General features: G+C 43.8%; 1 protein-coding gene across 1 annotated transcript in view; it reads right to left on the bottom strand.

Annotated features, from left to right (window-relative positions):
• Nucleotides 1-16622, bottom strand: part of LOC144695207 (uncharacterized) — a 469933-nt gene that overhangs the window by 4236 nt on the left and 449075 nt on the right. The gene's annotated exons all lie outside the window — the stretch shown is intronic.

Raw genomic sequence — 16622 nt, 5'->3', positions numbered from 1 at the left:
ATCCCAAATTCAGCTATCAGCCACAGCACTGGACAAAACTATCAAATCCAAGCCCAGACTTTTGGGAAAGGCCGAGACCTTCAGGTAAAATCTTTAAAGAAGGCATTAAAAGACATTTCAATAAATGTGTCTCCAGGCGTGGAAGCCAATTTGCTCTGGTGCTGGATTAAAAATCCAGAGATTGAGAGTTCAAATCCAACTACGGAAAGTTACATACATAGAATTACAGTGCAGAAACAGGCCATTCGGCCCAATTGGCCCATTCTGGTTTTTATGCTTCACACGAGTCTCCTCTCACCCCTCTTTCACCTTATCAGCATGTCCTTCTGTTCCTTTCTCCCTCATGTGCTTATCTCGATCCACCTATGCTGTTCACCTCAACCACTCCATGTTGCAAATTTAATGTATAACAAAATTGAAATTTGTTGAAGAGAAGCAAAATAAAAGATGAAAACTTTGAGATTGTCCTAAAAACCCAAATATTGTCCTTCAGGGAAGGGAACCTGCTACAACTGCCTGGTCTGGTCTGCATGTGACTCCAGTCCAACACAACATGGTTGACTCTGAACTGCCCTCTGAAGTGGCCCAGCAAACAATGATGAACAATCACTACAAAGTCCAATAATGAGGAAAATCAGATACATCTGGACAATCCTGGCATTGTGTCAGAATAAAATTAAGGTGATCTCAGCCCAGTGAAATCTGTAAAGTCTCTCTTACCAAGGTCTGAGGACAAGTACCCAAGTGAGGAGAGCTGCCCCACAGACTGGTCAAGTAGCAGTGATACTCACTGAATCGTATCAATCTGGAAACATCCCAGACTCCTCCGTCACCATCCCTGGGTATGTCCCATCCCACTGGCAGATGGGGAAGTCTCAATATTGACTCCATGGAGTCTCATGGCTTCAGGTCAAACAAGTTGAAGGAAAATTACCACTCCCCTCCCAACTGATGAATGAGGACTTCACCATGTTAATCATCACTAGGGAAGTAGATTAAGGACAGATCCCAAAACTGGGTATCCATGAGGTGCAGTGAGCCATCAGCAGCAGCAGGATTGTTTTCCACGACAATCTCACAGCCTGGCACAGCCCTCATTCCATGATTATCATCAAACCAGTAGATATGTCAGTAGCAGCATTGGGTATACTTTAGAGTCCAGGTTTGAACCTAGTGAGCGTACTGCAGGGGAATGGAATATAAAAGGGATGTTTTGCTATAGTTGTACAGGATATGGTAGAGAGCACATCTGGAGTACTGTATACATGCAGGCTAAACACCAAGAGCAGCAGGTAATAAACAGAGCTAAAGAGCCCCGTGACCAACTGATCAGAGCAAAGCTCTGTAGTCCTCTTACATCTTGTCAAGAATTGTGGACAACCAGTCAAGTAACAGGAGAAGGCAGCTCCATGAACACCTCCATTCTCACTCACCTTGGAGCCCGGCACACGATTGCAAGGCACAATGCTAAAGTGCCTTCAGACAAAAATATCAAACTCGGGCTCCTCTTGAGGTGGTGGGAGAATTCCCCTCCAGACTACTCAAATCCTTTCTACTGTTAGATAAAACGTATAAACATACAAATTAGGAGCAGGAGTAGGCCACTCAGCCCCTTGAGCCTCCTCTGTCATTCAATAAGATCATGGCTGATATAATTGTGGCCTCAACTGAACTCTCCTTAGCTGCTCTACCCTTTGACTCCCTTGTCAGTTAAAAATCAATCTAACTCAGTCTTAAAAATATTCATTCACAGATCTCTGGGGAAGAGAAATCAACAGAGTTACTACCTACTGAGCGTTACAACCCTCAGAGAGAAAAAAATTCTCCTCATCTCCGTCTTAAATGGGAGACCCCTAATTTTTAAATTGTATCCCCTAATTCTAGTCTCTCCCACAAGGGGAAACAGCTTTTCCACATCCACCTGTCAAGTGCCCTCAGGATCTTATAGATTTCAATAAGATTACCTCTCATTCTTCTTAACTCCAATAGATGCAGCTCCAACTTGTCCAACCTTTCCTCATAGGATAAGCCCCTCATCCCAGAAATCAGTCGAATGAACATTCTCTGAACTGCATCTAATCCAATTATGTCCTTTCGTAAATAAAGAGACCAAAACTGTACACAGTACACCAGATGTGGTCTCTCCAAAACCCTGTACAACTGTAGCATAATATCCTAATTGTATATTCCATTCCCCTTTCAATAAACAACAACATTCAATTTGCCTTCCTAATCGCTTGCTGTATCTGCATACTAACTTTTTGTGATTCATGTACCAGGACACCCAGATCTCTCTGTACCTCAGAGTTCTGCAATTTCTCTCAATTTAAATAATATGATGCTTTTTTATTCTTCCTGCCATAGCGGACAAGTTCATATTTTCCTACATTAAACTCCATCTTCCAGATTTTTGCTCATTGAATTAACCTATCTATTTCCCTTTGTAGACTCCTTATGTGCTCTTTACAAGTTACTTTCCTACCTATCTTAGAGTCATCCACAAATTTAGCAACCATACATTCGTTCCCATTATCCAAATCATTACTATAGATTGTAAATAGTTGAGGCCCCAGCACTGATCCCTGTGGCACTCCACTTGTTAGATCTTGCCAACCCGAAAATGACCCATTTATTCCTAACCTCTGCTCCTTTTCGCTAACCAAAATGCTAACCATGCTGATGTTACCCCCTATACCATGAGCCCTTACTTTGTGTAGTAACCTTTGATGTGGCACCTTGTCAAATGTCTTCTGGAAATCTAAAGGTTCCCTTTTATCCACATTGCTAGTTTCTTCCTCAAAGTCGTCTAATAAATTAGTTAAACACGATTTCCCATTGACAAAACCATGTTGACTCTGCCTGATTGCATTGAGATTTTCTAAATGTCCCGCTATAAGCTCCTTAATAATAGATTCCAGAACTTTCCCCATGACTGATGTTAAGCTAACTGGCCTGTAAGTTCCTGCTTACTGTCTTCCTCCTACTTGAATAAAGTCACATTAGATATTTTCCAATCTGATGGCATTTTTCCAGAATCGAGGGAATTTTGGAAAATTAGAACCAATGCATCTACTATCTCAGCATCTGCTGAGAAAACTCAAGTCAGGAGTGTGTTATGAATGCAAAGTTTGTCAGATCGTTATGTTTTATGCCATCCTCATGTTTTAAGTTAAAACAGAACAACCTGGAAAAGGACGGCGGGTTGGGTGGGGTTGGTAGGATGTTGTATGACTCTGCCCAGCAACAAGCCAGGTGGCTTGGTTACCATGGGAACAGGTTGGAATTTGCTGAGGAAGATTCACAGTTATCACACCTGAAAACAAAGGCAAGAGCAGCTGGAGCTGGCTGGACAGACGTTCTGTCTCCGAGATTTGGGACAGAAGGAAAGAAAGAGAGAGCGAGAGACACAGGTCTCACAGAGATACCAAGGACTGCAGCCAGTGCGGTCAGCAGAGAGGAGAAGGTGTCCTTTCTGTGGGCTGTCAGGCAAAATGGTTCTTTTTATTCATTCATGACATGTGGGCATCGCTGGCTGGGCCAGTATTTATTGCCCATCCCTAACTGCCCTTGACAAGGTGGTGGTGAGCTGCCTTCTTGAACCGCTGCAGTCCATGTGGTGTAGGTACACCCACTGTGCTGTTAGGGAGGGAGTTCCAGGATTTTGACCCAGCGACAGTGAAGGTACAGCGATATATTTCCAAGTCAGGATGGTGAGTGGCTTGGAGGGGAACATCCAGATGGTGCTGTTCCCATGTGTCTGCCCTTGACCTTTTGGACGGTAGTGGTCATGAGTTTGGAAGGTGCTGCCTAAGGCGCCTTGGTGTGTTCCTGGGGGCGCAGTCTCTGATCAAAGAGACTAATCCCAAGGCAATCTAGAATCCGGAAGATTCATCCTGGCATGGGTAGGGCTGGAAGCACTGGAAGGGGCCTCAGTGTTGGCAGTCGGTTTGGAACTTCTCTGGAAACTCAGTAAAGCACCCTTTGACAGTCACTCAAAGTTACGATTCATCAAGATGGGAAAAAGCGAACCCATTGGAAGCTGAGGGTCATATGGGATGGGTTTCTGTAAAAACTCTGACTCTGCAGATATCAGAACGTAAAGCATAACTGTGGCGTGGGGTGTTCAGTTGTACTAAAAGTGGGATATCTTTTCTGTAGTTTAGTGTGGTAGATGCCGACATGGTATTGTTTAGTCACTGTTGCTTTTGGTTGGTTTCTTAGAGTAAAAGCCTTAACATTTGAAATTGTATTAGGCAATGCCTTTAAGTTGTCACTAGGAATTGACATCTATTTTAAAAGTTATCAGTCTCTATGGGGCTCATAAATATATCTCAGTCAACACCAATGAAAAACAGGTTATCTGGTCATTGTCACATTGCTGTTTGTGGGAGCTTGCTGTGTGCACATTGGCTGCCACGTTTACTACATTACAACAGTGACCACACTTCAACAGAAATTCATTTCTGTAAAATGCTTTGGGAGATCTGGTGGTCATGAAAGGCTCTTCATAATGCAAGTCTTGCTATTTTTCTTTTCCGAGGAGGTTACAGAGATGGCGGTGGGTAGGAGGTCTTGGAGGGATTTGAAAAGACAGGAAACATCCAGATCCCAACACACAGACAGAACTCAACAATAGGAAATCAGTAAGAATCCTCAGACACTCTGCACCTCCCAGACAATTACACCTCACCTTCTCATATTCAGTAATGAGCCATCAACAAAAGTCAGCCTGTAAATCAGAAGGGAAATGCTTCCAATAAACACACTCAATATCCAACACACAGCTCCAGGCAAACAGTTCAGCACAAAGCACCGAGTAAACAGCTCTCTCAGCTGGATGTTCTCACACAGCATAAGGGGCATTTCCACAGCTGATTCCCCACAGGATAGTCAGGCTGCCTGAAGATTAGTGTGGATATTATGTGATGTAATGATTATAAATTGTGTTCGTTCACTCACCATGTCCTGAGTTGGTTTTGAGTCCCTACAGGAAGTGAAGCAGCTGTGGAACAGGAAGAGGAGGGAATGGGCAGAGTGGGTGGGGCTCTCTGATTGACGTCTCTCACAGCCAATCCAAATATTTCTGGAGTAACCTGAGTTTTCTGAAGTTTGGGAAACTGACCAGTGAAACGGAGGCGACTTTGAGCAGCAGATCAGGTGGGGATTTAAACTTGTTATTGTCCCATCTGAATAAAACCTCACTTATTGCAGCTGCTGTCTCAGTTCCCCTGGTAAACCTTTGACAGAGATTTCTAGTGTGGGAATAACATTCTTCATCCTCGGAGGCTTTCAAACTGACAACATCAGTGTGGGATGTGTAGCTTCAGATGTGTTTGGCAGCAGATCAGAACAGAAAGACCCGCAGAATTCAAGGTAGCGATGACAGGCAGTGGTGGGAATAGCACATGCACAGGATGGAGGGACACAGGAGATAGGGACACAGGAGAGAGGGACAGAGGTTAAGGGGAAGGAGAAACAAAGAATAGAGAGTGGGAGTGGAGATTGAGTCAGTGCTTGGGTAGTGAGTCTGGGAATCGGGGATTGACTCTGTGCTCGGAGAGTAACACTGTGACCTGGGGGATTTACTCTGTGTTTGGGGAGTGACTCGGAGATTGACCCCAGGGTGAGCAACATTGATAAAATCAAATAACAGACCCCTAGACTGGGGGACTTGGGGAGGGGGTAGTTTTGGCTGCAGGAGTGACTCGCCCAACATCCAACCTAGTTTCTGATGAAAGGTCATCTTAAGCTGAAACGTTAACTCTGTTTCTCTCCACAGATGCTGCCTGATCTGCTGAGAATTTCCAACATTTTTTATTTTGAATCTAGTTTTTAAAGCACAGAAACAGACCATTTGGACCTTCTGCTTTCTACCAGTGCTGCTGCTATACATGAGCTTTCTCCCTCCCTACTTCATCTCACCCGATCTATTCCTTTCTCCCTCATGTGCTTACCAGGCTTCCCATCAAATACATTGAAACTACTTACCTCAACCATTCCCTGTAGTAGCAAGTTCCACATTCTAATCATTACCTTGGGAAAGAAGTTTCTCCTGAATTCCTCATTGGATTTATTATTGACCATCCTATGTTTCTGGCCCCTAGTTTTGGACTCCACCACACAAGTGGGAACATCTTCTCTCCATTTACCCCTAAATTCTTAATTTTATGTTTCATCATTTTAAAGATTTTTATCATGTCACCTCTCAACCTGCTCTTTTCGATAGTTACAATCTCTCAATTCTCCACATCATCCATATAAATGTTTTTGCACCTTCTCCAGTTCCTTTATGTCCTTATTCAGTCTGGAGATCAGAACTGTGCACAGCTCTCCAAGTGTGGTCTAACCAAGGTTCTATACAAATTCAACATAACTTCTCTGCTTTTCAATTCTATTCCTCGAAAAATGGACCCCAGTGATATTGTCTGAATTCTTTCCTTTGGCCCTCCCTAATCTATCCAATTAAAATAATTTGTCCACATGAAGTCATGAACACAAACTGTTATTATTTTCAAACCTTATAAAATCACCCATAGTCTGCACTTCCCTAAAGTGCACACACCCAGCTCTTTGAATACAATGGCAAAAAACTGTGAATGTTGGAAATATGATATATATTCGGAAAATGCTGGAAATACTCAGGTCAGGCAACATCTGTGGAGAGAGAAGTAACCTTTCTGCCGCCTTTGACATGCCCGACCACACTATCCTCCTCTTCCAACTCTTCTCTGTTGTCTGGTGAGTAGGACTGCTATGGCTTGGTCCCCTTTTGCCTCTTCAGTTGTAGCCAGAGAATCTCCTGCAATGGTTAATCTTCCCACCCCCATTGCTCTGGAGTCCGACCAAGGGTCTATCCTTGGCCCCCACCTATTTCTCATCCACATGCTGCCCAATGCAAAACCATCTGATGAATCACAGAATCTTAACAGCACAGAAGGAGGCTATTCCGCCCATCGTGTCTGCTCCGGCTCTCCAAATGAGCACTATGACCTAGTGCCATTGCCCTGCTTTTTCCCTGTGCCCCTGCACATTGTTTCTATTCAAATAATCATCTATTGCCCTCTTGAATGCCTCGATTGAACCTGCCTCCACCACAATTCCAGGCAGTGCATTCCAGACTCGAACCACTCATTGTGTGAAGAAGTTTTTTCTCACGTCACATCTGTTTCTTTTGCAAGCCACTTTAAATCTGTACCCTCTCGTTCTTGATACTTTGACGAGTGGGAACAGTTTCTCCTTATCTACTCTGTCCAGCCCCCTCATGATTTTAAACATCTCTATCAAATCTCCTCTTAGCCTTCTTCTCTCCAAGGAGAACAGTCCCAACCTCTCCAATCTATCTTCATAACTGAGGTTTCTCATCCCTGGAACCATTCTTGTGAATCTCTTCGGCACTCTCTCCAATGTGTTCACATCCTTCCTATAATTTGGTGCCCAGAACTGTACACAATACTCCAGCTGAGCTCTAACGAGTGTCTTATATAAATTCAGCATAACCTCCTTGCTCTTGCACTCTATGCCCCTATTAATAAAGCCCAGGATACTATATGCTTTATTAACTGCTCTGTCTACTTGTCCTGCTACCTTCAATGATCTATGCACATATACACCCAGGTCTTTCTACTCACACACCCACTTCAAAATTCCACCCCTTATTTTATATTGTCTGTCCATGTTCTTCCTACCGAAATGCAACACTTGACACTTCTTCACTTGAACTTCATCTGCCACCTATCTGCAAACTTGTCTATGTCCTTTTGAAGTTCTACATTGTCCTTCTAGCAGTTTACAACACTCCCAAGCTTCGTATCATCTGCAAACTTTGAAATTGTCCCCTGCACACCAAGATCTAGATCATTAATATATATCAGGAAAAGCAATACCGACCCCTGGGGAACTCACTGTGAACCTTCCTCCAGCCCGAAAAATATCCATTAACCATTACTCTCTGATTCCTATTTTTCAGCCAATTTTGTATCCATGTTGCTACTTTCCCTTTTATTTCATGAACAATAACTTTTCTCACAAATCTGTTGTGTGGCACTGTATCAAATGCCTTTTGAAAGTCCATGTACACCACATCAACAGCATTACCCTCATCAACCTTTTCTGTTACCTCTTCAAAAAACTCCAGCAAGTTAGTTAAACATGATTTCTCCTTTAGAAATCCTTGCTGGCTCTTCCTTATCAATCCATATTTTTCCATGTGACTACTAATTCTATCCCGAATAATTGTTTCAAGAATCCTGCCCACCTCTGAATTTAAATTGACTGGTCTGCAATTGCTGGGCTTATCCTTACATCCTTTTTTGAACATGGGCATAATGTTTACAATTCTCCAGTCCTCTGACACCTATCCTGAGTCTAGGGAAGACCGAAAGATTATGGCCAGTGCCCCTGCAATCTCTACTCTCACTTCCTTCAATATCCTTGGATGCATCTCGTCCAGTCCTGGTGCCTTGTCAACTTTAAGTACCAACAGTCTATTCAACAGTTCCTCCTTATCAATTTTGAACTCTTCTAGTGACAGAATTTCCTCGTTTGTCACCATCGCCTGGGTAGCATCTACCTCCTAGGTAAAGACAGATGCAAAGTATTCATTTAATACCTCAGCCATGCCCCCTTCGTCCATGTGTAAATTCCCTTCTAGGTCTCTAATCAGCCCTACTTCTCCTTTTACCACCCTTTTACTATTTATATGTCTATGAAAGACTTTGGGATTCCCCTTTATGTTGGCTGCCAGTCTTTTCTCATAATCCCTCTTCACTTCTCTAATATGCTCTTTCACCTCCCCTCTGAACCTTTTGTATTCCTCTTGGTTCTCAATTGTATTTTCTACCTGACACCTGTCATAAGCATACTTTTCGTTCTTTACCTTAATTTCTATCTCCTTTTTCATCCAGGGAGCTCTGGATTTATTTGCCCTACCTTTCCCTTTCGATGGAATATACCTTGACTGTGCCTGAACCAATTCTTTTTTGAATGTAGATCATTCTTCAGTTACAGTTTTTCCCGCCAATCTTTCATTCTAGTCTATCTGGCCCAGCTCCGTTCTTGCCCCATTGAAGTCGGCTCTTGTCCAGTTAATTATTCTTACTCTGGATTGCCTATCATCCTTTTCTATCATCATTTTAAAACGTACAATGATCACTGTTTACAGTGATCACTGTCTCCTAAATGTTCCCCCACTGACACTTGATCGACTTGGTCCACCTCATTTCCAAGAACCAGATCCAAAAGTGCTTCTTTTCTTGTTGGACACGTACTGCTGTAGAAAATTCTCCTGAACACATTCTAGGAACTTTTGCCCCTCTCCGCCCTTTACACTACCACTGTCCCAGTCTACAGTCAGATAATTAAAGTACCCCATTATAGCTACTCTATAATGCTGGCATCGCTCTGCAATTTCCCTGCAGATTTGTTCTTCTATGTTCTTCTCAAGAGTCTATAGACTACACCGGACATGACTACATTTGAGGTCCGGCTTGCTAATTTTCGACCTAGTTCCCTAAATTCTGATCACAGGACCACATCCCCCTTCCTACCTAAGTCATTGGTACCAATGTGGACCATGACCTCTGGTTCTTCACCCTCCCCCAGAAGAATGTTCTGCAGTCGCTTTGTGACATCCTTGACCCTGGCACCAGGGAGGCAACATACTATCCTGGAGTCACATCTACGGCCACAGAAATGCCTATCTGTTCCCTTAACCAATGAATCCCCTGTCACTATTGCTCTTCCTTTCTCCTTCCTCCCCTCCAGTACAGCCGAGCTACTTGTGGCACCACAAACTTGGCTCTGACTGCACTCCTCTGAAGAACCAGCACCCTCACCAGCTTCCAAAATGGAAAACCAATTTGTGAGCAGGACTCCAGGGGACTCCTGCACTACTTGCCTACTTCTCTTGGATTGCCTGGTGGTCACCCATTCCCCCTCTCTCTCTTCAGGCCCTTAAGCTGCGATGTTACCACCTCTCTGAATGTGCTATCCACATAGCTCTCAGCCTCGTGGATGCGCCACAGTGACTCCAGCCACTGCTCGAGCTCTGAAACCAGGAGCTCAAGTTTCTGCAGCTGGCAGCACTTCCTGCACATGTGGTCGTCTAAGACACCGGTAGCGTCCATGTCTTTGCACTTATTACAGGACATGCATCCCTCAACTGAGCTGCACTGCCATGTCTTAACTCTACTTCCCTTACGTTAACTTATTCTACTTTGGATTATTTGTATTACTTTATTATATTGTCCCTAAATTTCTCTGATTCCTTGGAGTCATCTGAACTCTGCAAACGACACCACATTCACATCAGGATGAAGCCATTCACATGGGAGGTGTGTAAGAAATCATTCTTGTCATCATCAGATCCCCACAACATGAATGCATTCACACAGGGAGAAACCATTCACCTGTGTGGTCTGTGACAAATTGTTCTTGAGATCAGGGAACCTCCGCGATCACCAATGCATTCACACATGGGAGAAACCATTCAGGTGTGAAATATGCTGCAAATCATTCTCACAGTCATCGCATCTCCTCCGGCAGCAGAGGATTCACACAGGGGTGAAACCACTCAGGTGTGAGCTGTGCAACAAATCATTCTCGGATTCATCAACTCTCTGCAAACACCAACGCATTCACACAGGGTGAAACCATTCACGTGCGAAGTGTGCGATAAATCATTCTCGATGTCATTGAACCTCCTGCTCCATCAGAGGATGCACACAGGGGAGTAACCATTTAAGTGTGAGGTTTGCGATAATGCTTTTACAATATCTTTGATTCTATGGGACATCAGAGGATTCACACAGGTGCGATGTTTGAACGACAGCTTTCATCAAGTCCTCCAATTTTGTGAAGCAACAGTGGATTCACACTGCAGTCAGCGTATCTCCTGGTCCATCAATGCAGTCACACAGGGGAGAAACTCTATCGGTGTGAGTTCTATAATGAAGCCTTCATACAGTTGTTAACCTCGTGGAACATCAGCAAACCCACATGGGATCTACCTAACCAAGTTCTTGTCAATCTGTCATCAGAGTGTGAATCTCTACACAATCTCACTGCAAAGGATGTTCAGTGGTTTGGGACACAGAACAAGCAGCAGCTTTCACTCACATCAAACAACTAGTGATGACAACGCCAGTGCTGAGGTACGATGATGTCAATGATGAAGTCACCCTGCAGTGAGATGCCAGTGAAACAGGACTTGGAGTGAAGACTCGAAACGTTAACTGATTTCTTCTCCACCGATGCTGCCAGACCTGCCGAGTTTTTCCAGGTAATTCTGTTTTTGTTTAGGACTTGGAGCAACCCTCATGCAGCAAGGACAACAAGTTGTGTTGGTATCCAGAGCATTAACACAAACTGAACTGCACAGATTGAAAAAGAGAGCCTGGCTACTGTCTTTGCTTGTGAGTATTTCATCCGGGACCTGTTTGGGAGAGAGAAAGTGATGGTGCAGTCTGACGACAAGCCACTTCAAAGCATCTTTCTCAAACCGCTTCTCTCTGCTCCAAAGTGTTCACAAAGGATGTTACTTCATTTGCAACAGCACGACATGCTCTGGAAGTCATCAACCCAGCAGAGACATTGAATCTGACAGACAAGCATCTTGCTCAGATCAAGAAAACTACACAATGAGATACAACTCTTCAAATGTTACAGGAAGTTGTGATGAAAGGATGGCCTGAAACCATCAAGGACACACCAGTTTCTGTAAGAGAGTATTGGGCAGACAGAGATGAAGTGATCGCCCAAGATGGCATCTTGTACAAAGGGACTTGGGTCATTATCCTTAAAGAGATGAGAAAAAAGATGCTGAAGCACATCCACACAAACCATCAAGGAATCGAGTCTAGTCTGAGGAAGGTAAGAGAAGTGCTCTACTGGCTAAACATGAGCAATGAGATTAAAGACCACATCAGCCAGTTCAGTGTTTGTAATGAATATCAAGCTAAGCAAGATAAAGAGCTGCTCATGATTCATGACATCCCAGACAGACCATAGATGAAGCTTGGAGTAGATCTCTTAACTCTCACTGGAACTGATTATCCCGTCACAGTCAACTATTATTCAGACTACTGGGAGTTAGACCAGCTGATGTCAACAACTACCAGTGAGATTGAGGAACGCCTGAAAGCACACTTCAGTCGTCATGGCATTCCTGACATTGTGATGAGTGACAATGGCCCTCAATTCACGAGTGAAGAATTCAGACACTTGATGAATGATTGGGAAATTCATCGCTACACGTCATCTCCACACTATCCCCAGTCAAATGGAAAGGCTGAGGCAGTGATGAAAATTGCCAAAGGGATCATCAAAAAATCGACTAGATTCAGCACAAATGTGTACAAGGCAATCTTAGAGTGGAGAAACACACCTACTGAAGGCATGGAAAGTTGTCCAGTCCAGTGACTAATGTCACGCTGCATCCAGACTACTCTTCCAACAACTAAAAAATGACTGAGGCCAGAAGTAGTAACAGGGAGTGAGTGACAAGATCAAAGTGAAACAACAGAAAAACAAATTTCACTTTGATGAAGCTGCCACATCATTGCCAGAGCTGAGAGTTGGAGAGCCGGTCAGAGTGAAAACGTTCAACGCACTCAACAAAAGTCAGCTCACTTGGCAACTTGGGTCCTTTGTCGAGAAGTTGTCACCTTGATCATACACAGTGAACGACCAGATCTATCTTCACAACCGCAGACATCTACGTGCAACCGGAGAAGCTGCTCCTTCACAGCAGACAGCTGATGAGGCAGATCCTATTTCACCAACTGAGCAAGGAACTGAACACCCATCAGTCCCAGAGGGCAACCATTCCCCAATAAATGCAGCGGATCAGCAGTAACAATTACCACAGCAACAACACTCGCCACGGCAACATTCTCCAGAGAGACGTCACCTCAGGAACCAGCAGACACCTGATGAACAGTTAACAGCAACTCACACACATACCATAAGAAGAGCTGAACACTTTAAAGATTATGTGTGTAGGGACAGACGAAATTGGAACAGACCGGAAAGAACAAAGTGTGACTATTTTCTTTACGGACTATGGATGTGGAGTAGCTTATAAATTATTGTGCATGCAATTTTTTTTTCTTTTTATGAAGAGGAGGATGTTTGGATAAATCCCTTTTTACACTGTGGCTTCTCACATTAATGTGACCTCTGATGTCACTATATGTAAATAAAAGTTTGAGGACAGTCACTATTTTACACACCACATGGAACATTGTTTAAAATTCAAATGGCTCCAAATTTTTCTGGAGTAACATAAGTTTCTGAAGTTTGGGAAACTAACCAGTGAAACAGAGGCATCTTTGAGCAGTAGATCAGGTGGGATTTTAAATTTGTCATTGTCCCATCTGAATAAAATCTCACTTATTGCAGCTGCTGTCTCAGTTCCCCCAGTAAATGTTTGACAGATTTCTAGTGTGGGAATAGCATTCTTCATCCTCGGAGGCTTTCAAACTGACAACATCAGTGTGGGATGTGTAGCTTCAAATGTGTTTGACAGCAGATCAGAAGAGGAAGACCCACAGCATCCAAGGCAGTGATGATATGCAGTGGTAGGATCAGCACATAAACAGGAGGGAGGGACACAGGAGAGGAGTAATTGACTCTTCTCTGTTCTCCTCCATTTCTCCACCTCCCATCTCTCCATCCTTTCCTACCCGCCTCCTCTTTCTCTTATCTTTTGTCCTCGTCCTCTTTCTCTTTCCGACCTCTCCTCCCTCCTCAATCCTCACCCTATCTCACTTCCTCCATCTCTTTCCTCCAGCAATCTGTAGAAACTCACCACTCCCATTATTCCCATCTGGGGCCGTGGTCATTTCTGTGGTTGGTACCAGCTTCCTGGGTGATGTTTAATAAACCAACACTAAAGATCGTGAAAGTTCAATTTACACATGATGTAATTTACACTTAAAATTCCTGATACGGTCAATTTCAGTTGGATTGCACTGATAAAATCAACACATATTAGCATGAACTCCTCAGTCACAACCTGTGCACTTGTGGTTGCTGCATATTTCTCAAGGAGCTTTACTAAAACAAACATTTGAAAAATGGTGTATGATCAATTGAAGCAGTTTTATTTAAGGCTGGTATATTGTGATCTGATTGGCTTCATGATCAATGCAGTGTGTAAACATCTACAGGATAATTTCTTCACTCATTTTACAACATATTTGTGTTGTAATAAATGGTGGGTGGGGTTTGTGCAGGGACCCCAGAGCCTGAGGAATTATTCGTGTGGCCCTGACAACAACTTTAATCCATGTCCATTGAATAATCCATCTGGAGTTGGACAACAACCTTGTTCTCTGAGTCAGAGGGTTGTGGGTTCAAGTCCCACTCCAGGATTTGAGCACAAAAAATCATGGCTGACACTCCAGTGCAGGACTGAGGGGTGGAAGAGATTACAGAGATAGGGAGGGGAGAGGCCATGGAGGGATTTGAAAACAAGCTCAAAAACCTCACTAAAACTAACACTGAACTTTCCTGGGAAGAGTGGGTTATTCCTCGAGTTTTATTCCTGACAGACTGTTAGAACTGTGCCTAAACAATAGAAATTTCATGAGTGAATGAAAGCAGAATGGTTAATCAGCAGTACCGATTGAAGACAATCCCTTAAGATATCCATTCCAGCTGACACCAGGGACTTTACCAATTTTCACAGCTTCAGGTATACACTACTTGCTGTGCGTGGTGGTGGTAGAATTGGTTGAAACAGCGCCACAACGTGAATGCTTCTACCTTGGCACTCTACATCTCTGGTCTCACCAAGGGGAATGCTGAACTCTACTGGGAGTATGTCTCAATATTTGAATCTGACCCCTTCTCAGAGGAAACAATATCTACCGGTGAGAGGGTGATGTTAAGTATATCACAAGAGCGTCAAAACACCTGGGACATCTTGATAGAGACAACAGATCTTACAAAAAACAGCAAGAAGGCATGGTCTCTCATATGCAAACTTGGAGGCAATCCCAAGAAAGCTGCCCAACATCTAAATGTGTCTGCAAACCAAGTTGCACACCAGTTGCTCCTAAATGGAAAAATCAACAAGAAACAACCGAGAGCACAACTAGATAGGAAGAAGTACAGCGATGACCGTGGCTTCACTGGACCATTCACCATGGAAGAGCTGGAAACTGGTATATCTAGTCTAAAACATGGGAAAGCAATTGGTCTTGACAACAGAGCAACGGAGCAGATAAAGCATTTTGGACAGCAAGCAAAGAAATGGCTCCTACAATTGGTCAACCACTGCCTGGCAACACACAAGCTACCTAATATTTGGCAGAAGGCACATGTAATAGCACTATTAAAGCCCGGAAAAGATCCCTCAGATCCTAAAAGTTTTCGGCCAATTTCACTGCTTTGCCACACCAATAAGCTGTTTGAATGCCTGATACTCAATAGGATAGCACCAACTGTCGATGAGAAGATCATTCCAGAGCAAGCAGGTTTCCGCCCCGGCAAATCAACAACAAGCCAACTGCTCAAACTCACACAACATATCGAAGATGGTTTTGAGCAAGGGATGGTAACAGGTGCTGTTTTTGTAGACCTGTCAGCAGCATACGATACAATGATCCATAGACGTCTCCTCTGCAAGATCCTAGAGATGACAAAAGATATTCACTTAACAGAGCTGTTAGAAAGCATGCTTCAGAATCGCTGGTTCTATGTTGAACTAGGTGGGAAGTGCAGCAGGTGGCGTATTCAGAAGAATGGTCTTCCTCAGGGAAGCGTGCTTGTACCGCTACTGTACAACATCTACACGAATGACCAACCTATAGACAGTGTCACACGCCGTTTTACATATGCTAATGACTTATGTGTCACTGCCCAAAGCACTGATTTTAACACCGTGGAGAAAACGCTTTCTGAGGCCTTGGAGGGACTAACATCCTACTATGAAGAAAACCACCTTCGCGCAAACCCATCAAAGACGCAAGTTTGTGCATTCCACCTCAGAAACCGTGAAGCCAAACGACAGCTTAAAGTAACCTGGTGTGGAGCAACACTGACGCATTGCGAGCACCCTATCTACTTAGGAGTCACCCTTGACAGATGCCTCATCTTCAAGAACCACATCGAAAAGACAAAGGCAAAAGTGAGCGCAAGAAACATCATTCTGAATAAGCTCACTAACACAAAATGGGGAGCAAGCTCGAAAACATTGTGAACCAGTGCACTTGCTCTTTGCTAGTCCACTGCCGAATACGCCTGCCCTGAATGGGAAAGATCTACTCATGCTAAGAAGTTGGATGCCGTTCTGAATGCAAGCTGCCGACTTATCACAGGTTGTTTAAAACCAACAAACACCAACAGCCTATATATCCTGGCGGGTATCGCTCCCCCTGATATAAGAAGAACGGTAGCCAGCAAGAAAGAGCGACTCCGTCAAACATCAGATGAGAGGCACCCTCTACATGGTCATACACCTACACTCAGCCGCCTAAAGTCAAGGAAGAGCTTCACGAATAGTGTTGTTCCATTACAATCAACCCCATCTGAAGCCTGCATCGCCTTGTGGAAAGACTGGCTTGCCAGTCTTGAACAACCCCCAGCGTTGGAAATTCTACCGGATGAAAGCCTTTTCA

This window comes from Cetorhinus maximus, chromosome 21, assembly GCF_964194155.1.
Source record: "Cetorhinus maximus chromosome 21, sCetMax3.hap1.1, whole genome shotgun sequence".
In the NCBI taxonomy this organism is placed as follows: domain Eukaryota; kingdom Metazoa; phylum Chordata; class Chondrichthyes; order Lamniformes; family Cetorhinidae; genus Cetorhinus; species Cetorhinus maximus.
Note: the sequence above shows the minus strand (reverse complement) of the source record. Positions and strands in the feature narration are given on the sequence as shown.